At 31.1% G+C, this 22,378-nt stretch overlaps 2 protein-coding genes across 17 annotated transcripts in view; one reads left to right on the top strand and one right to left on the bottom strand.

Moving 5' to 3' along the window:
• LOC142332121 (putative cytochrome P450 6a14) overlaps positions 1-22,378 on the bottom strand; it is a 622,045-nt gene that overhangs the window by 205,091 nt on the left and 394,576 nt on the right. For 9 of the 16 annotated variants that reach the window (XM_075378376.1, XM_075378360.1, XM_075378361.1 and 6 more), the window contains one exon: positions 18,217-18,358. The exons of the other annotated variants lie outside the window; for them this stretch is intronic. The gene's annotated coding sequence lies outside the window, so the exon portion shown is untranslated. The remainder of the gene's footprint in view (positions 1-18,216; positions 18,359-22,378) is intronic. 16 annotated transcript variants of the gene reach the window in all.
• Mip (Myoinhibiting peptide precursor) overlaps positions 1-22,378 on the top strand; it is a 439,825-nt gene that overhangs the window by 52,223 nt on the left and 365,224 nt on the right. The window lies entirely within an intron of this gene.

The raw sequence follows: 22,378 nt of genomic DNA, 5'->3' as shown, positions 1-22,378 counted from the left end.
CTTGTTTAATAACTTAAATATAATAATTAACGTACACGCATCGGTTGAATTAAAAACATTTTTAAATAAATTATTAAAAGAAAGAAAATTAATTTCAATCAGAAAACCAATTAGGAAAAAAATCATCTGCAAATATTCTCACAGAGTTCATTGTTTCAATTATAACACCGCAAATTGTAATTGGTAATTTATTTATTTAGTTTATTACATGTAAAGTAATCGATTTCACGTAAAAAAAATTTGAAAAATTCATCACTTTAAACAGAAGTGGCTGCTACGGGCAAGAAATATTTTTTCTTTTAATTTTAAAACTACCGTTCTATTACGTACACTGACAATTTTGAATTAATCCAATTCAATTATTCATATAGTGCAATTATTCATTATTTTTATAAACAAATGGTTTGATGTAATAAAAGTTTGTTTTAATTTCAACGTAATAAAATTTTATCTAAAATTAGAAATAATATAATAATACGCAGTACACATGAATAATATGTACTTATATATAGACTATTCATATAATTTGGCAAACCTTAAATAACATTTCTATATTTAAACGTAGAAAATTCAAATTTAGTACGTACTCCAAACGATCTATTTTTTTATATGAGACCCCAAAATTCCAAACTTCATCAGCGCGTAACTGAGAAGTTTTAAATGAAAAGTGCAGGGTTGCGATACAAAATTTAAAAGGGAACTGAAAATAGAAATGTTTACGTAAAAGACTCTAGGCTCTGACATCTCTTTCTTTCTTTTTCCTGTTTAGCATCCGGTAATTATCTTTCAGATAATACTTCAGAGGATGAATGAGGATGATATGTGTAAGTGTAAATGAAGTGTGGTCTTGTACATTCTCAGCTGGACCGTTCCTGAGATGTGTGGTTAATTAAAACCCGACCGCCAAAGAACATCAGTATGCACCATCTAGTATTCAAATCCGTGTAAAAATAACTGACTTTAGAGGACTTGAACGCTGGAACTGTCGACTTCGAAATCAGCTGATTTGGGAAGACGCGTTCACCACTAGACCAACCTGGTGGGTAGGCTCTGGCAACTCTAACCAAAATATCGCCCGCTTAATATTTCTCACTATTATTTTCAAAAATATCTACAACAGGTCCCAATTAATGGTCTCAAAACGAAAAAATGAATCGTTTTGAGCTAGAAGAATTTGCTAAATTTTATTATTTATTGTTTTACTCCTAAACAGTTATTTAAGAGATAATACTGAACTTTATTTGACGTATTTAAGAGATTTTATCTTTAATAAAAGTCAAATTTCTTAAATGTTCTTCATCTTGTTGATGTTATTTAGATTTTCTCAAAATTAAATATTTTCAAAATTTTATTTGTTTACTGATAATTTTAGTTTGAAATTCATCTAATACCTTCTTCCCCGGGCAACACCGAACTCGCCGAATTACGTTTACTCATCATTTACACGAAATTTTCGTTCAACAGACGTTACTTAAGGAGGTACGGCAGACAATGTTTGATACTAGCTGAAAAAAAAAAACATTAAATTATTTGATTACGGTTCCCTTAACCGTTAACTTAATTCTTAACTGTTTTCTGTATAACCAATTTTTGTTTTTAATGTCCTGTAAAATTATGTTTTACAACCCTACCTACCGGTTCAAAATTTTTGAATTTCTGCATTTTCTGGGTGCCTCTTTTACCGCTACCATCTAAGTAAGAATGCCCCAGTCTTTCAACCGACTTGGCTCTTGCTGGAATTATTTTTATTCAACTGTGTTTCTTTTGAAGGTATTTCCCTTTTCGGGAAGGTATTTTCCGATATTTCCCGTTTTTTACAATCGCTTCCTTATTATCGGTTTTACGGGAGTAGAAGAGCTCTGATTCTGGTAGGTCCTCCTGCCTCTGGATGCCAGTTTATAGATCAACTTGAAGACTGCATCCTCTCCGGTAGCCGACCAATAACCCTAATATCTGGAAGGAGACGAGTGACGCAAGGCTATCTGTATTTCGCATTGTTATTCAACAACTACTCTAAGTAATATTTCTCAAAACCATTACCGTATAAGACAGTACGTAAAATTTTATAAAATACAAATAATTATTCTGCCAGTCTATGCTATTTTAAAAATCCTTTTGTAATATTTCTTTTAGAAGTTTAGTCATCATAATTATATTATATGACCCGATAAAATCACTCAAAAAAACCCAGAACTGTTTTCGTGTAACTAAAAACAATACTTCGGTTTACAAGAAATACCCTATTATGCCTCCGTTCCATTTCTAATAAATTACCGAACCGTTTAAAAAATGTACCCGCCAATCATTTAAACTACAATTAAAAGATTTTCTTGTATAGAAACAATATATATACAGGATCTGGGGGGATGGTGTGTCTCTCCTTCGTTACAAGAGCAACGGGAGCCCGAGTGCTCTCCAACCATGTAAATTTATACCAATATTTGTTTCGTTCCACCTGGCAGCTGATAAGCTGTGCGTCTGCGAGGAGGTCCAGTCGAACGAACACATAATGTTCAACTGCGCAGCTCTTAGGGGGGGCCAGAACTCAGGCCACCCTGGAACTTAGAGGTCAAGGGGAAAATTGGCCACTCACAAGCGGCGAGTCAATGTGGCAAGAGCCGCATTGTCGGACCGTGTGGGAGAAAATAGGAACTGCCTAATAAGCCGGGGCAGTTCCTATTTTTTATCCTTGGAATAGCATATCTACCAATTTCTTAAGTGATCTTTACAATTTATTATGTTTCGATCAGAATAAAAGATTTATTTATTTTTGTTAAAGGTTTAGATTTCATTTCTACATTATTTCAGCAAAAACGTAGCTCCTAGTCAGTCCTACTTTGAGATTCAGATCGAACTCACGACTTTTTATTCAGATACAAAGTTTATATTCTTATCATTAACCATCTATTTTAACCAGTTCCTCTTGAACGAGTACTTAGCCGTGTATATTACTACTCTGTTGATAAGAAAAGCTTTGGTCTTCGTTTTGTGTACATTTCTTCAACCCAAAAAATCTTCATTAGTTTCCACTATCTAACCAAGAATTTGCAGTAAATTTTTCATAATTTATATGGAAAATAGAATATTCTATTGGATTGTCTCCGTATCTGAAATTATTTACTAAAACTTCATTAAGTCAATCGATCGATCCCGTACTTCTTTGTTAAATATTATTTAAGAGTAGCTGTTAAATAACAACGGGAAAGTATCAACGCTTGCATAACCCTCTTTTCTGATATTTTGGCTGTATGTTTGTTTTTACTCTGATAAAAAGCTCTGATCCAGAAGCTAAAACACAGCCTTACTCAACCTTTCTATTTAATCTTGGGGAACTATCATTATGGGCGTTTTTCTCAGATCAAGTACAACCACGAGTTATCTATTCTTTGACATTAAATCGGAAGTTTTTCAGAGCTTTGTTTTGGAACTAGTCCTATACTTAATTTTCATTGCTGACGTTCCGGCCCGGAATTCCGGCTCCGTACTACGGATTCATCGCCTCATTTGCTGATGGCGCTGGCTGTTGACGAAGACCTTCGTCTGACTACGGGGTAGCTTCAATCGGTGTTACACCTGATCGGCGAGCGGCTAGCAAAATGGATAATAAGAGTGTTTATTGTATTACACAATAAATCGGATCGTGGCACGTTCGCGTTAAGGAGGGGTACTGTTCCCGAACAAACCTATATGGCGTTTTCATTCAGCATTCTGACCGAGTACGATACTTTGGGCTTCACTCTGATCGTGGCTTGACATGGAAGAACCATGCGAAAGAGAAGAGAAAACAGCTTAACATTAGGTTTAACGAGCTTAATAGGTTACTAAGCAGGAATACACGTTTGTTCCTGTCCAGGAAACTTCTAATATACAAGGTCATTCTGAAGCCCGTTTGGACTATTGTTTACAGTTACGTACGACAAGCAAGAGCAACATTGAGGTAATACAACGCTTTCAGAATAAGATGATGATAACCATTACAGAGCGCCGTGGTTTGCACGGAACTAAGAAATTCATAACTATATATATATATATATATATATATATTTTTTTTTTTGCAATTGTACCAGGTGGAGACCGGACCCGCTTTTTAAGTTTAACTCGGTCCCCACCCTACAAAAGGTCAACACCTCTGTGACAAACACAAGCAAACTTGCAGACGACTGCACAATACCTACACATAGGGGAGAAGCTCTTTTCCCAATCCTAGACAGGTAAGCGCCAAAGCATCCTTGGCCTCTCAGAGACCGAGTGAGTTCGTACAACAGGTTTCCGAACCTCCTCCCTATCCGGTTCTTGATGTCTGGGATGAGGGATCTCGTCCATCCACCTGTCTGCGGCGCCTGCCACCTCTCTTGCCGCTGCCGATAAGCCAATCGCGAGCGACACTCGGCAAACCATCCCGTTGTCTCATCGCCCTCTCCGTGAGACTCAGGGGCGGCATCCCGGCGATGACAATCACGGCCTCGCTGGAAACCGTCCTATCGGCACGTGCGATCCGCAAAGCCAGCACCCGCTGCAAGCCGTCCAGGAGCTCCCTGGCCCGCCTAGTACCGAGTACTCATAACTATATGGAGTTGTCTTACTTTCGCGAGTGATTTAATTCGCATTACAAACAGCAAGGTAATTACGTGAATTAGTGTTGAATCTTCTAGACAACAGTGCGGACGGCCGGCTGCTCAAACGCCTTCGCATACTGGACTCGGGGAGTATGAGTGACTCTCGGGCCGGGAAGACATTCCATAAGTGATGAAATCTGTTTGCCTGATGAAGAGCCTTACGCTACTGTTTTGTTTTTATTTTCTTGTTATATCATTTTATAATTTTTTTATTTTGCTAGGGTTTTACGAAATTTTGTACTATTTATGAAGCGGGTTTGTTCAAGTGCATTTATGCCGATGAACTATTGTCTTATGTACGTACGTATATTTTATTGATAGATTCATCGGAAACCCATCATCAAGCGCTTATTGTAATTTTATTTACTTACGGTTCCTTCTTTGAACCGATTGTAAGTAAACGAATTGCGATAAAAAAATAACAAAATTATACAATTAAATTGCTAATTTTTGACAATTTTGTTGTAGTATTTTGAGGGGAACATTTTTTGAAAAGTGATATATACATCTTTTTTTGAATCTATTTTTTTTTTAGATGAGAATAGCCAATTTTAGCTTTTTTTTTAACAAAACAAGTAAAAGCACCCACAAAATAGACTAATTTAACGATACAAATTGTCTATATTTTCTTTTAATTTGAAAATATTTTATAAAATTTTTAAAAGCTATTTTACTTTTGCCTTTATCCATTTTGTCACTTTTTTTTGAACAGCCAATTATTAATACAATCTTGTATTTCATATTTTCAAAAAAAAATCTTTTTTTCTTATATTATAATAGAAAATCACGAACATTGTTAACCCTATTATTCGTTACTTTCCATAATTCAGTACATCTTTTATATATTCTTTATTTGTATCGTTCATCTACCTTATCTTTTATATTATTCTGTAATATTTTAAATAAAATGACTTAAAATATAACATGTTGACGTCAACCGATAATATTACTTTATTCACGACTAAGGACGATTGTGAATAAGATATGAAAAGGGATTGATGAGAATTCTTAGAAATGAATACAAGTTTGATAACGATTTATTTATTGTAATTTAATACGGTATTATTATTTATATTTGAAATCAGTTCAATTTATTCTCTTTTAGAAATGAGACTGAAATAATTCTTCTGAAAATCTAAAAGATAATTACGCAATTAATTTAACGAACGGTTGATTTATATGATTATATAATAAACATATTGTCCGTATACATTGCGTAGGATACATACTTTTCCTTATTTTCTTCCATTATATTAATTTATTTCTTGTATTCCATTCATTTAAATAAATATTGAAAAATTTATTAAGATTATACTAAGTCGTCAAGACATTGTTATTCAATTTTTACTAACCGATTAGACGGTAAATTAGATAATAAGGAAACAATAAAAAAATACCGTTTACAAATATTTTACTTAGTTTAAAACCGTTTTGCAACGAGCCTATAATGACACGCCCTTGGCGAGTGCATTAATGACTATTACAGAGAGTTGCGTACCGTATTTTTAGTAGTGCTGAGAAGATATTGATTTTAAATCAAGTATAAAATAAACATTTTTTTTTTTTTTAAATGAAAAGTACATAAGATTTTATTTCATTAATAACTTCTGATATTTTTTCACGTGGTTTATAATCAGAGGTTAATAATTATTAATAAAAAATATATTTAAATTAAAAAAAAAAAATTGAAAAGAAGGAGATGAAGAGGATTGAACCGATGCGCCTTCCCCTTGTAAGATCCGAATATCTCATCAATTAAAATGTTATTTGGCTGTAACTGTGGAACCAATAAAAATAAGTTCCACAAATGATATATCGTTGAGAAGCTCTCAATGAGGGGTTATTACAGGAGTTAAGAAAAAGTCCAAAGTTCGAATTTTTAGGATTTTGGGGTTTTTTGGACACTTTTGGTCCGGTCGATTGTAATCAAAAGGAGACGTTCACAACTAATGTTACAACAGTTCTAAATCGAACAACAAAATTTTCAACAAACAATATCTTGTGTTGAACATAAACTTTTTAAATAAATAAAACTTGCCGAGAATTTACTTTTGAACAAAATGGCGTAAAATAAGTTGAATAAAAAAAAACTGAAGTGGGTATCACATGACTTCCTTGTACTCTTATTAAATTTCATTTACAATTTTTTTTAAAAGGAAAATTACATAAAATTTTATTTCATTAATAACTTCTGATATTTTTTCACAAATTTTTTTCTTTTATCGTTATTATTGTATTATTATTTATCGTAAACATTTTTTTTTTACGATCAGAAGGTAATAATTAATTATTAATAAATCAATATTTAAATTAAAAAAAGAAGATAAAGTCTGATTCGAACCGATTGCCTTCCCTTGTAAGATCCAAATGTTTCATTAATTAAAATTTAATTTGGTACCGCTTATGATATACCGTTGAAAAGCTCTTAATGAGGGCTTATTACTGCAGTTAAGAAAAAATCAAAAATCAAAATGTTTTTAGATTTTGGGCTTTTTTGTACACTTTTGGTTAAGTCGATTTCACTCAAAAGGTGAGGTGTGCAAATAGATGTTACAACAGTCCTAAATCCAAAATTTCAACATTCCACGCCTAATCGTAGGATGTTGAAATATCCTTTACTTCGTACAAAGTAAAAATTTTGTTATTTTAATTGTAAAATTACAGATTATTAGCATGAGAAATGCTAATCAAAATCATATAATACAAGCGATGGACTTTCACGAGAAAATAAATAGTTTGTATTATATTTGTTTTAGATCGAATAACATTTTGTTTTATACCGATCTGCGCGTGCGCGTGTGTTTAAAAAGTAATTAATAGATTTTTATTTTAGCTTTTAGTTATCGAGTAGTAGATTCATATTACACGAACGCAAGACAATATTAATTTCCGATAAAGTTTCCGTCAAACAAAAATCCTATTAACGAAACGCACATCGCAAAACAACCCTATATTCACTTAAAATTACATACCTGACTGTGATTTACACAATTTATTATTACTATCGTTTTTTAATTTAAATATTATTGATATGTGATGGTCATATTTTTTATTATGCATAGCTCGCCGCTAAATTAAATATTTACGAAAAGTAAATATCATCGATGATATTTACTTTTTTCTTATTATATTTTATAAATAAAAATCATTGCTTGAGCATAATTTTTATTTATAACGTAATTAAAAAAAAAAAAAAAAAATACCTTATTAATTTCGAAACTTGGTTCATAAATAGGTGGTTGCCAAACCCTTGTTTCAAATTGACAGAACAAAATATTTCATGATCTATATCTACTAACGATTGATTTTAGAGTTAATATGTTACTACAATACGAAAATCTTTTTTGGCATTCCACGTAAGCAGCTCTATTTTATTTCGTACCTGTGTACCACTTAACTAATCATTTTCTCGTTTTGAGTGTAAATAAAGTAAAACGTCTGATATTACTATTAAAGTTTTTATCTTCACGTTTTTTAACAATACCGATCGTTAATTTTCTATATTATACTCTACTACAGAATATAATTCGAAACATTTCTCTTTCATATCGAAAAATTTAGTAACTTCATCAAATATTCACATATATAATCTATAATATATTAAATATTCACTTATTTCAACTATTCAATGTATATATAAATTGCAACAAGACAATGTCTCGAGAGATGATTCTACAGCCAGAAAATAAGAAAATATTCAAATAAATATAGGTGAGAAAACGGTTCGTTAGCGAGTTTCGCTAACATTTAGACCTCCTTTTTGTTTCCTCTATGAAATTAAGCCGGACTATAACCCTTCGGGTATAAATTGAGAAATATATTTGGTGCTTCCTTATGGTTTCTGATCTAAACAGCCGAATAAAAGCGTTCCCAGTGAGTGAGCTTCTATCTCACTTAGGTTTTAAGAAAAACGGGGTAAAACATGAAAAAACATTGTTGGAAAAAACACTTTTTTAGGTTTGAAATAAAACAATTATGTTAATTTACCGATAAGCAAATAAAAATTTCTAGTTAACCTTGTAAAGAATTAAATTCTGAAAAAAATTGTTATAAATAACGTCTATTAAAATTAAATCAATTTGAGAAGTTCAACTTCTTTTCATTTTCAAGTGCTGAAATTGTATTCTTCGCTTAAAGGAGATCGTGAACGATGAAGATTTGCAAATACCCTGACGCAACTAAAATTTGACCCGATTAGCCGCAGCTCTTATTGTATCTTACTGAGCGGTTTTTATATTCCTAATAGCTCCGCAGTATAAATATATAGCCGGGAAAGTAATAGAGATATATTATCGATAAAACACCGCACGTTAGAAATTAAAAAAAAATAATAATAGTTTTTATTTTCAACATTCTAAAATCGACACGTAATTAAAAACTTAGAAATTTAAAGTTAAAACCGATAAACATTATTCTTCATTTAATCTCTTTTTAAAATGGGTTTTATTACAATTTTAAATTAATCTAATACAATTTTTAATTTTATAATTTTGTTTTTATTTGTCCATTAACTTTTGACGGTAAAAAAGAAATACCCTATCGTATTGATAACAGATCTGTTGATAAGAAACAAAAAAAAAAAAACCAGGAGAATAAATTTTAATAAAGATAAGAAATAAAACACAAGTCATCTTTCCCATAAAATGAATGGTGTTTGGGTTTGTTTGTTGTGTGTGCTCACATTTTTATTTTTGCCGCTATTGGAGCAGAGCGGACCACGTGTGCGCAGGGCGGCTTAGCGCAGCGCACGAACGATTTATACTTCTTGATACGAACGATTTATCTAAAATTATATTCGTGTTTGGGATAAAAATGGAATAATTGGGGGTTAAAATTGTGTTTAAAAATCACAACTCAAGAAACAGTTAAAAATGTTCATGATTTTGGAGGTTTTCGTTGTAAACGCTTTTGTTGTTTTTAGTACGCTAAATTCATGAACGTTATTTAGTTACAGTTGCCAAAAAAATTTAATAAAATGATCAGTAATGAAATATAAACCGTGTAACATTTTCGCGGCGCCTTACAAGATACGAAGCATGAAAATATCAAATATGGTAATATATCTATTACCACTTTTTTACTTAGTTTCTCAAATAACTTTTTTTAAGTTTCTAGTAAAAATACTTTGAATATAAGTAAAATCGGAGTATAATGATTTAAAACGATGGGAAAAAAAGAAAAAAGCCTTATAATCATTGTGACAAATTTCATCATAATCAATCTAGCGCTATCAAGTAAAAAAACAGTTCAATATCTGTTCAAAAACAGTTCAGTTTTGAATATCTGCGATATTCAAAACAGATAAAGATTCTATCCCGATGTTAATAATATAGTCATGATTAAACAAGTAACTTTTTTGTAAATCAGAAAGAGAAAGAGCGAGAGAGGAACATATATACACCATAGATACGAACATAATAAATTTCCTTTTAAAAAAGGATTTATAATAATTTTGAATGAATAGGTTTGCATTTCCAACACATACACACGCACTAGCGCGCGCACACAGAGAGAGACAGAGAGAGAGAGAGTGAGCGAGATTTAGGGAGATAGAAAGAGCGAGTGAGAGACGTCTACAGAGTGGGTATATGTAAATAAATATACTTAATATATAAAAGTATTTTAAATGTAAATTAAACCTAAATTTCGCGTATGAACATGGTTTATTTATACACGAATATACTTTACCTTTGACTTTTCAATAAGCTTTATATACATACACATATATATATATATATATATAAAACAAAATCCTTACCCGCATTAGGACAATACAGAATAATAAGTAGCATACAGCTAATTTATTCAGATCTTTTGAATAAATATTGTAAACCATCTCCTAAATTGTATTAAAACTAATTCTATCTACATACCTACACATTTCTATTGGTAAATTAGATTTTAACAAATTATTCAACATTTCAGCTTATTTTACATCTACGTAATAGGGATAGTATTAATTAACGGTAATCAGTTGTTAAATATATGCAAATTATTTTTTCTATTCATCTATAATATTACTATAAACATTCCATCTTATTTTGGTTTAATCGGTTAGAGATATAAATTTAATTAGAAATATTATTAATTTTTCGTTTACTTCTCTCACTCCTTTTTTTTCGAGAGGGGTGCAACGTCTTCCTGCATCGTTCAATAATAATCACTTCCTGGTAGGATTTATATGTTATAATTTGTACGCCCGCACTTATATGAACATTTAGGGTGACTTTGTAGTGTCTATATCGCATCATTTAATTTACACAGTAATCTGTAGCTTTAAAATTAATTTTCCCCGCCTTACTTACGATTGTGAAATGCGCAAAGCACCTGAGGTATAAGAAAAATATTTTTTAGGGGTTTTGTTAGTTAAAGATAAACAAAAAAATACTCGATCAATCGCGACTAAATTTTTACCCGTATTTCTCGGTATAACTGAGATGTTATTAGATATATTACAACTAGAAAAATCTAGAAAAAAAAATAAAAACATATGTAGCGGAGATTTGCCGGTCGAAGCAAAAATTTTAACGAATTGAATTAATGAACTGTGAACTGTGAGTCTCTATCGATGAGCGAGCTGGGTTTGAACCGAACGATTCGAATAAGTCGAACGAGTAATAGAATTAAATTTACATTAAATAAATTTCAACAATAATGAGCTTCCCGTGCGGACTGCGAATGAGGCTAGACAGATCATTATCATCAGCCGGTAACAAACGGGGTGCCCCTAAGGGGCTTTTTTGGGAGGTGCAGTAGGGTGCTTTTATAATAGCTTTGAAAATAATCGTCTATTTCTAAAATTCAAACGGGAAATTTGTTAGTCGGTTGAAGGCTAACCTTTGCGTGCATCAGTTATATTTTCGTACTAACACATTACGGTTATTCGGAAATGTATATACGAGGTCTATTCAAAAAATAACCTAACATTTTTAATTTCGCGTCAACGGAGATATTTAGCGATGTGCGGTCGGCAGCATTGTTGTCCACATAATCTCCTCTGTAACCACATGTTCTTCGATTGTTGATATCTCGTATAGTTTTCGTGTTATCGCTATTTGAGTGCAACGTGTTTAAGTGTTCGTAACGATTTTTTGACGATTGAACTTTTGTCTCGATGTCGTAGCCGTAAACCCAGCATTCGACTCCCGTTGCGATCCTTTGCATGAATGCCGGCAATTATCCACTCGATGTTCTTTTTACTATTCGGTCATCAAACGAGGAACAAACTTTACTACAACTCGATGTACGTTCAATCTATCAGTCAAAATGTCACGGCATCATCCGATCGAGATGCTAACCCTTTCTGCAAGTTCTCTGACAGTCAATCGGCGATTTGTACGCACCAGATCGTTAATTTTGTGAACCTGTGTGTCATCAGTTGAAGTCGAATACCTTCTTGATCGAGGGTCATTTTCAATAGACTGACGACCGCTTTTAAACCGTGAAAACTATTCGCAGCATTGCGTACGACCCAGAGCATCATCCCCGTAAACTTGTTTCAAAATTGTAAAAGGTTTCTGTGAAAGTTTTCTCCAGTTCCACGCAAAATTTTACGTCGCATCGTTGCTCCCGAAAAACGCACATTACAAAAATCGCTAGTAACAGTTAAACACGAAAACTAAACAGGATATCGACAATCCAGGAACATCGTTACAGAGGAGGTGTTGCGGAACACATGCTGCCAACCGCTCGTCACTAAATATTTCTGTTGGCGCGAAATTAAAGACGTTAAGTTATTTTTTGAACACACCTCGTATATATATATACACGAGACAATAATGGCGCAAAATACATTCAGCTTTGGAGAGTCCCTTTCATGTTCGATGACTATGCCGGGATTTTCAATCCCCCAAATTCTGACATCGCGGCGATTCTCTTCACCAGAAATATGAAATGTTGATTTGTCGTAAAAAATTAACCTTTCAGAAAAAGTGTCATCTTCTAAATCTTGCAAAATTGTAGTGCAAACTTGTAATTTATTTTCACGATCGCCAAGATGCAATACCTGAAGTAACTGCAACTCATACGGTTTCAAATGTAAACGTTTTTTAAGCACACGTAGGACCGTTGGTTGCATAATTCCAAGTTTCCGTTCCTTTGCTTGTAAATTTCCTACGGCTACGTTCGAAAGCGGTTCGGATACGCTCAGCATTTTCATTTGACGTGCGAGGACGACCAGTGCTTATCCCTTTGCATATGCATCCATCTCCTACCAATTTCTTGTACCGACTGTTTATTACCAGGCGGCCCTTTGTTGAAAATACCATGAAATTTACGCTGCACTGAATCAATGGATTCATTCTTTGAATACTACAGCAGACAAAAAGAAAACTTTTCCTGTGGTGTCGCCAATTTCTCCTAAACAAACCACAGCGCCACTGTAGGCTTTGAATAGAACTAATACTTAAAACTTTGAACTATCCTATATTCAGTGATTTATCACATGTTTCTCTCTCTATCTATTGTCGTTCATTAGAAATAAATATTTAAAATATGCTACTTTTTGAATAATCCTTATAATAAAAAAATTCTAATATGGACAACACATGACTTCCTTGTACGCCAATTAAATTACATTTACACTATTTTTTTTTTTTAAATGAAAGTACATAAAATTTTATTTCATTAAAAAATTCTGATATTTTTTCATATTTTTTTTTTTAATTGTTATTATTGAATTATTATTTATTGTATTTTTTTTTTTTACAATCGGCGTTTAATAATTATTAATAAATTAAATTATTTAAATTAAACAAAAGAAGTTAACAAAAAGGAATGAAGTCGGATTCGAACTGATATGCCCCTTCCAAGATCCAAATATTTCATTAATTAAAATTTTATTTGGCTATGACTCTGGAACCGATGAAAATAAGTACCGCTTATGATACGTCGTTGAAAATCCACACTTTCATGGATTTTGAGCTTTTTTATACACTTTTGATTCAGTCAATTTCAATGAAAAGGGAGATGCTCAACTAGATGTTACAATAGTCCTAAATTCAAACTTTCAACATAATGCAGCTAATCGTTTTTGAGTTATGCGAGATATATACGTACATACGGACAGACGTCACGCCGAAACTAGTCAAAATGGATTCAGGGATATTCAAAATGGATTTTTCTGTTGAAATCTGGAAACCGAAATTTTTCGCGATTTGAACTCCGACTTAGGGAGAATATTGTCCGACAATATCAGAGGTGTAATGAACTAAAAAATAAGAATTTTTTGTAATCTATCAAAGACGGGGCATGTATGTCTCAGAATATATATTGTTCTTGTGAAGTCTATTTTTCAGTCACTCTAGTAAACTTTAGTGTAAATAAAATAAAAAACAGAAACTCCAGAATAATTAAATAAAATTTAACAGAAATTAAACTAGAAAATCCAAAAATAATACGATCCTAAATTATAATTTTCAATTAATATTAAATAATCAATGTTTCACCAAATCTATTACATATACACATATGTAATAATGCCTATTTTACATTATACACATTTATAAAAGTACATAAAATTTATTTCACTAATAACTTACAATTTTTTTTTTCATATTTATTATTATTGAATAATTATTTATTGTATTTTTTTGTAATTTACAATCAGAGGTTAATAGTTAATATATCGATATACTTAAATTTAAAAAAAAAAGTTAAAAAAAAGGAAATAAAGTCTGATTAAAACCGATGTACGTTCCCCTTATAATATCCAAATATTTCATTAATTAAAATGTCATTTGGCTATAACTCTGGAACCGATAAGAATAAGTACCGCTTATGATATATCGTTGAAAAACTCTCAAGAAAGCTCATTACTGCAGAAAGAAAAAGTTCAAATTCAAACTTTTATGGATTTTGGGATTTTTTTGGACACTTTAGGTCCAGTCGCTTGCAATCAAAACGGGAGATGCACAACTAAATGTTACAACGCGCTAAATCTAAACTTACAACACACTACAGCTAATCGTTTTTGAGTTATGCGAGATATATACGTACATACGGACAAACGTCACGCCGAAACAAGTCAAAATGGATTCAGTGATAGTCAAAATGAATATTTCAGTTGAAATCCGAAAACCGAAATTTTTTCGCGATCTTTCTCACTTTCTTTAGTTCGTACAAGGAAGTAAAAAAAAAAATGAAAATATGAATTTGAATGAACAGGTATCATGATGGGGTGAGATTTAATTAAATCACTAAAAATTTATACTTAAATATGTTACCGAAATAATAATTACAATATTTAACAGCAGGAGAGTAATTCATTTTATTTCAATGGAATAGTAAACAGATACTTAAAAAAAAAAAATATTTATTATATATTTAATTGACTTCGTTTAAAAAAAAACATTCTCAAAAATAAAATAAAAATTATATAAAAGTACTGTACGAATATAATTTTTAAAAAGAATAAATCAGTAAAAAAAAAAAAAAAAAAAAAAAAAAAAAATGTTTAAAACGCTTATAAAAAATAAAATTAAATAAACCTTTTTTTTTAATTTGCATTTATACTACATATTTTGAAACAAGATTTCAAAATAATAAATGAAATAAATTTAATATTGCATTTAAGGCTAAACAGTGTGGTTATTAGGTTTTAGTTAAAATGATTAAATCGGTGAATCGGTAGTATATTTATTCGTTCACCGTTGCGGTTTGTTTAAATAAAATAGTCGATAGGTCATTATAATGATCAACTACGTGGCGTTTTTTTTAATTACTTTTTTATAATGTATGTATAACAAACAGGAGATCGTTTTTGTTAAATTAAACGGTTGATTAAATAGTAATAATTATTGTGGAAATAAAGTAGAGTTTATATTTAAATTATTTAAAAAATAAAAACTAACAAATAACTATCTATTAAATAAAATAAGTTATTTTATTACAAAAACACCAAAGACTTTGATGTTTATAAAATAATAACAATAATTTTAATAAAATAGTAATAATTTTTAACTTATTTTATAGAAAAATGAAGTAAAAGGAAATAATATTAAAAAATTCTTTTCAATAAAAGAATATAAAAAACTAAAAAAACTTGCTTTATATTCTTTAGTCATACGTTAATCAAATTATTATCATATATTGTACGAGTTTAATTAGTAGGTTAATTTGGATTTCAAAAGATAACATCATATTCGTATATTAAAATTTCTAATATATTTATAAAATTTACTAAGCGTTTGGCACCGTCGGTATTAATACAATCGTATAAATTAAATTTACACTTAGCGATAATTTAACAAGTGTACACGCTAGTACTTTCGGAGCTGTTACTCCATCTTCAGGGATGTTTAAATTTAAATCAATAATCGTGTTTAAATTAAACTGTTACGTTATAATAGTCGGTCGTCGAGAATAAAATTAATTAGTACGTCGTTAAGACAGTAACGTCATGTTTGTAAGATGTTTACGACTATTATGAAATCGATTTAACATTAAATATTATAATATTTAATATTAAATCTAATATTATAATATATATTTATAATAAAATTCCTGAAGATGGGGTAACAGCTCCGAAAGTACTACGATTTACACCTTTTAAATTGTTGGTAAGTGGAAATTTAATTTATTTATAACACATCAAACATATTTTCAATCAATTACTATACAAAGTAACGAAATTGTGAAGTTTTTATTTCATTTACTTAATTAAATTATTAATTAAGGAGCTGTGTCTCAACATACTGTCCGCCAAAAATCATCTGTATATATATATATATATATATATATATATATATAGATGAGTGATAACGAAATATTGTCAAATTCGAAAACACAAAAACTCCCGTGCCAAGTTTCTGTCATTTTTTTTATATCAAACGGCTTTCGTATTTGTCATCTACGACCCCCAAAACCCCGCAAATAGCCGTTGTGCGAATTTTGAAATTTTTTACACCCGCATCCTTAATTTACGGCGGGATGTTTGCAAAAGTAATGATGGATTATTGTATTGTCACTCGACCTTAATAACTGTCCAATATTTCATCAATAGGCAATGAGGAAGTATTTTAAATTAACGATGCAAGATTTGAAGACAAAATAACATAAAAAAAAACATTGTGAGAAAGTAAAACATTCTTTAACTCTTTTTAAAATTAAACAATCGGTAAGTCTGGAGGAAATAAAAAATAAATACCCTTAATTTAAACTGTCTTTAAAACTGAAAAGACAAACTTTTAAAATTTAAAAACAGATTTTCTTTAAAGTTCAAAAAAACACTTAAAATATTACATTTTTGCTTTTTAAAGCGGGTTTTGTTTTAAATATAATTTTATTTCTTTCGAGAGAAAGTAAAACCAGATACTTATATCTTCATAAAGAAAAAAGAAATGCGTGCAAAAAATTATATTGCATATACGAACAACTTTTACTTCCTTGTACAAAGTAAAGGTCAAAATTTCAATGGAAATATCCATTTTGAATATCCTTGAAACCATTTTGACTAGTTTCGGTGTGACCGAAACTAGTCAAAATAGAATACGTACGTACGTATGAATCTCGTATAACTCAAAAACGATTAACCGTAGAACGTTGAAATTTTTCAATTTCGGACTGTTGTAACATCTAGTTGTGCTCCTTCCCTTTTGACTGCAATCCAATGAACCAAAAGTGTCCAAAAAAGCACAAAATCCAAAAGAATTTTGATTTTGGACTATTTCTTAACTGCAGTAATAAGCCCTCATTGAGAGTTTTTCAACGATATATCATACGTGGTACTTATTTTCATCGGTTCCGGAGTTATAGCCAAATAAGTTTATAATTAATGAAATATTTGGATCTTACAAGGAGAAGGCATATCGGTTAGAATCAGATTTAATCTTCTTTTTGTTAACTTTTTTTTTTAATTTAAATATATTGATTTATTAAAAATTATTAACCTCTCATTGTAAAAAAAATTTACAATAAATAATAATTCAGTAATAGCAATAAAAAAAATATCATAAGTTATTAATGAAATAAAATTTTGTGTACTTTTCATTTCAAAAAAAAGTGTATATGTAATTTAATAGTCGTACAAGGAAGTCCTGTGGTGTCCACATCGGATTTTTTAATACTGTATTTCATTGCGGTTTTATTTTGCCGCTAGCATACGGTATACTAGATAGTTTGAGCGCTAGATAATGGTACCGGTGTTCTTTGGCGGTTGGCTTTCAATTAACCGCATATCTCAGGAACGCTCGACCTGAGACTGTACAAGACCGCACTTTATTTACATTCATATATATCATCCTCTGAATTAATACCTTACGATGGTTCCGGAGGCTAAACAGAAAAATAGGAGACAGAGCACACGGCATAGGCGTTTTACATCTAAGCTGTATTTTTTATATTATTGTTATTATAATAGACTAACTGTTCTTTGTTATTTTATTTTTCAGGTAAGAAGCCGGAAACATGATATTCGTAAGTAATTTAAATATTAATAGTATTTTTAATCTTCAATTTATAAAACGTTCATAAATAAAAACTTCAGTTAATAATGTGACCAGTTAATAATAAATTTATAAGGCATACGGTGTACTAATATTGCTATTATTTACCTTTAGTGATTTATGGAGAAAGACACATAAATTTTAATATACGAATTTACCTTAATCGTGGTTACGGGACGATATGAAAAGCAGTACAAGTTGACGAATCCATTTTCAGAATGCTAGTATCTGTAATATTTTTTTCATCTTGCAGAATCATCAAATTTATAAGAATATGCAGTTTATCTTCTTATCCGGGAACTAAAAAATAAAATAAAAATATTTTGCGGTAGGTAAAAAATGGTTTTTAGATAAAAACTGTTTTATTTACTTACCCGATACGAAAATATTTATTTAAAATTTTTGAGTAGTAAAATCTGATTTTAAAAGAAATTTCAAAAATTTTAAAATACCTCAGGTAGGAAAATATAAAGGAAGCTTCAGAAAAGGTCGCCTGCGGAACAGATTCTTAACTTAAAATCCATAATCGTATATCTTAAACAGAAAACCAAGAACTACGTAGTCATCTTTGTTTGATCAAAAAAGCGAACGATTCAATCGATACATAAACCCAATTTAAAATACTGGAAAAATTTGACCTAGTTAATAAAACAAGAAAATTCATCAGACAAAAATTAACAAATACTCATCTAAAAATAAAATGTCGAGGAGAAATCATCTCCTTTTGAACTATTTACTAGAAAAAATTTATTTGAGAATGGAAAAAAAAGTGGTAGAACACAAGATTAGCGATAAAATCAGTATAAGATACGAGAAAAACAACTTAAAAATAGACTGTCTAGCGTTTGCAAATGATGTGGCTCTTAAATAAGATTCAGTACTGACAGCAACGAAACATATTTCCTTACTAAAAGAACAAGTAGAAAAAACAGGACTAAAAATATTTTTCCAGAAAACAAAATTCATAACGGACAACAAATCAGCCCCCGATAAACTAACAACGGCGCATGGGAAAATAAACAAAACCGAAAAATTCAAATACCTAAAGATTTAATTGAAGTCAAGCACTCTGAAGACGAAGCCATCAGGTTCATAATCGATTAACTGGAACTAACCTGTCGATTAATTAAGAACACTTTTACTGTAAGGCAAGAATATCAATGAACACTTAATTAAGACATTACGCCATAGTAATGGGGTCCAGAAGCTCTATATGGATCTGAATACCTGACATTTCACAAAAAACCTCTCTAATCAATCAATTTTAAACAAAATAAAGAAGAATACTCAGAAAGATACTAAGGCCACGAAAGACGGAAAAGAATAAAGAAGAAGGCGTAATAATGAACTATGGAGAAAATATCGCAGGCGATCAGAAAAATAAGAATCAATTTCTATAGCGGGAGGCGTACAGCTGTACGTTCACAATATTGCGTGAGAGAGTGAGTGAGCCATAGGACGGGTAGAACACTTAGTCATTCCTTTACAAAAACATCTAGTGTAGCGCCGTATATTTACATACTATGCAGCCAGTGGCAGAATTGTTCACGGTAGTTAATAGACGCGGTAAGCCAGCAGTCAGCCCATGTGTACAGCAATACGCCGACCGCTTAACAGTAACCAAAAAAGAGTGAATCCTAACAGGTTATTTAAACCGCTTTGAAAATTAAAATACCATCCTGCTCCCGGTAGGGGAAGACACTCTCCGCCTCCCCACCGTTCCGAACAATTATGGGCTTTACCGGAGGTCATCTTCTAAACCTCGGTTTTTGACATATTCCAGTCCTCATAGAATGTCACGAGTGACATTCCCATCAGAATGTCACTCAAAACAGAACATGCGTCACAGAGTCTTGAGTAAGACTGAAAGGATCTAACTAATCAAAAGAATCGAGCTACCTACCCGTAGAAGATAATAACAATAATTACAACTATATCAGAGAAACCGAAAGAGACGTGAAGAAGTGAAAATAATAAAAAAATCCCTTTCGGCATGCCGGAAGGCAGAGGTAGATTTCACCGGTGCTAAGTAGGGGATAAAAAAGATTTCCACCTTAAAGTTAAGAAAAAGCTGGTGTGTTCTTAAATAACCTTGGAAAAGAACAAATTCAACCAAAAAATCTTTATTCAACAAAATTGGTATTTAATCTTAAAGAATTTATTTAACTATAAAGAGAGATATTTAATTATTAAATAACCGTGGAAATTCGACGTCTAGCGAACGGTATAAAAACTAAGATTTTCTTAGTAATCGTGTATTTTCCAGCACAATTTTCGTTGTCGCAAGATTGATTTGAAAGATCAAAGGAGAAAAAGAAAAGGGGAAAGGGTTAAAAAGGAAGGAGGAAAGGGAAATGACGGAAGGAAAAAAGATAAAAAGGAGAAAATGATGGAAAGGGAAGAAAAAATGGGGAAACAGAAAGGAAATATAGTATAAATGAAAATGGAAAAAAGGGAAGAAGGGTAAAATGGAAAAAAGTAAAAACGGGAAAAGGAAATGGAAAGGAGAAAAAAAAGGAAAGAGAAAAAAGAGGAAGGAGGAAAGGGAAAAAGAAATGAAGGAAGTAAAGGGAAACGGGTAGAAAAAGGAGAAAACTGTAGAAAGGGAAGAGGGAAAATGGTGGAAAGAGAAAAGGAATGTGGTAAAAAAAAGGAAAGAAAGGGAAAATGGAAAATATAAAAAAACCTGGAAAAGGAAAAACGGGAAAAGAAGAAAGAAAGGGAAATAAGAAAAGGAAAGGAAAAGGAGGAGAAAGTAGTGGAAAGAAAATGGGGGAAATGGGAAAAGAGAAAGGGAATATGGTAAAAATAAAAATGGGAAAAGGAAAGAATGGGAAAATGGAAAACGGAAAAAAGTAAAACTGGGGTAAAGTAAAACAATTAATTTACAGATTTTTAATTTATTTAATTTCTAAGCGTAAATTATTTTTATTTATGTTTTATATTTGTATCTTTATTTATTTATCAATTTTATTAATAAAAGAAAGGGATTATTAGTTAATATTTAGCGGTAATAAGATGAAGCAACACCAAAAAATAAGAACAAGAATAAAGAACATGCATGCTTACATGATCGAACAAACTGCCCGTCAAAAAATCAAAATTTTTTCTTAAATGTTCATAAATAATAAATAACAACAATAATGATAATTATAAAATAAATTAATAAATTTTATTACCGTAATTTAATCATTCAATATCGTAGCAGACCTTAAAACGACTATTTTCGATACAAATAAATCGATACTGAAAATAATATCGATTACCGATTTAAATTCATGTAATGATTCTTTGTGCCCTTTTAGTTGCAATTAAACATATACATATATAATCTATGACATTCCCCGTAACGTAAAGATTCCAACGCGGGGTCAAACATCTAAATCGGTTCGGCCGTTGAGCTGTTACGGTGGAACAAAGAAACATATACATATATGCATACTTACATACGTGCATTCATACATACACACAAACATACAAACAAAAATACAAACGCACACCCTAAAAACATTACATTCCTTTTTGGGCAGTCATGTAAAAATAGATATTTTAAAAAATAGGCGTTGGCAAGAAATATTGTTTTTTATAAATAGATAATTTTATATTTGTCTTTTTTTTAAAAAGAATTTCTGTCGATGTTATCACTTTTATTTTTGGCATTTGATACCTGTCCCTTTTAGCACACTTCAGAACTAAATTGCGCGTAATTTTGTTAGGACCTGCTAGTTTATAATCAATTTTATCCTGGAGTAAAAAAAACGAACATTATTGACATATATTACTTTTTATCCGTAACGGCAAGAAAACTGCTGAGGTTCACAAAGAGATGTGGGGTTGATTTCTTTACAGAATGAACCTGTCAGAATCAGTTTCAAAATTCTGTTCTGGAGATATTTCACTCAAAGATGATCGACGTTATGTCGATCTAATGTAGTCGATAAAGATCAAATCAAAGCCATAGTTGAATCGTATCGTTAAATCAAGGTGCGATAGATTGCAGAGAGGTTAAATATATATATATATCACACGCAACGATTGAAAATCGTATAAAACGTATTTGACTCGTTAAGAAGCTCGATATTTAGGTTTCCCATGAATTGAAAGAGATTCACTTAACACCAAGAATCGATATTTGCTACTCATATCTGCATTTCAAACGTAATGAAGTCGATCATTTTTTGAAACGATTCATCGCCGGAAATGAAAATTAGATCGTCTACAATAATATCGATCGAAAAAGATCACGGTCCAAGCGTGATGAACCGGCAAGTCACATCGAATACGGAATTCCATTAAAAAAATGTTCGTGCTGTAAATTCG

This window comes from Lycorma delicatula, chromosome 11 (genome assembly GCF_047948215.1).
Source record: "Lycorma delicatula isolate Av1 chromosome 11, ASM4794821v1, whole genome shotgun sequence".
In the NCBI taxonomy this organism is placed as follows: domain Eukaryota; kingdom Metazoa; phylum Arthropoda; class Insecta; order Hemiptera; family Fulgoridae; genus Lycorma; species Lycorma delicatula.
This window is presented reverse-complemented; position numbering and strand designations above follow the sequence as displayed.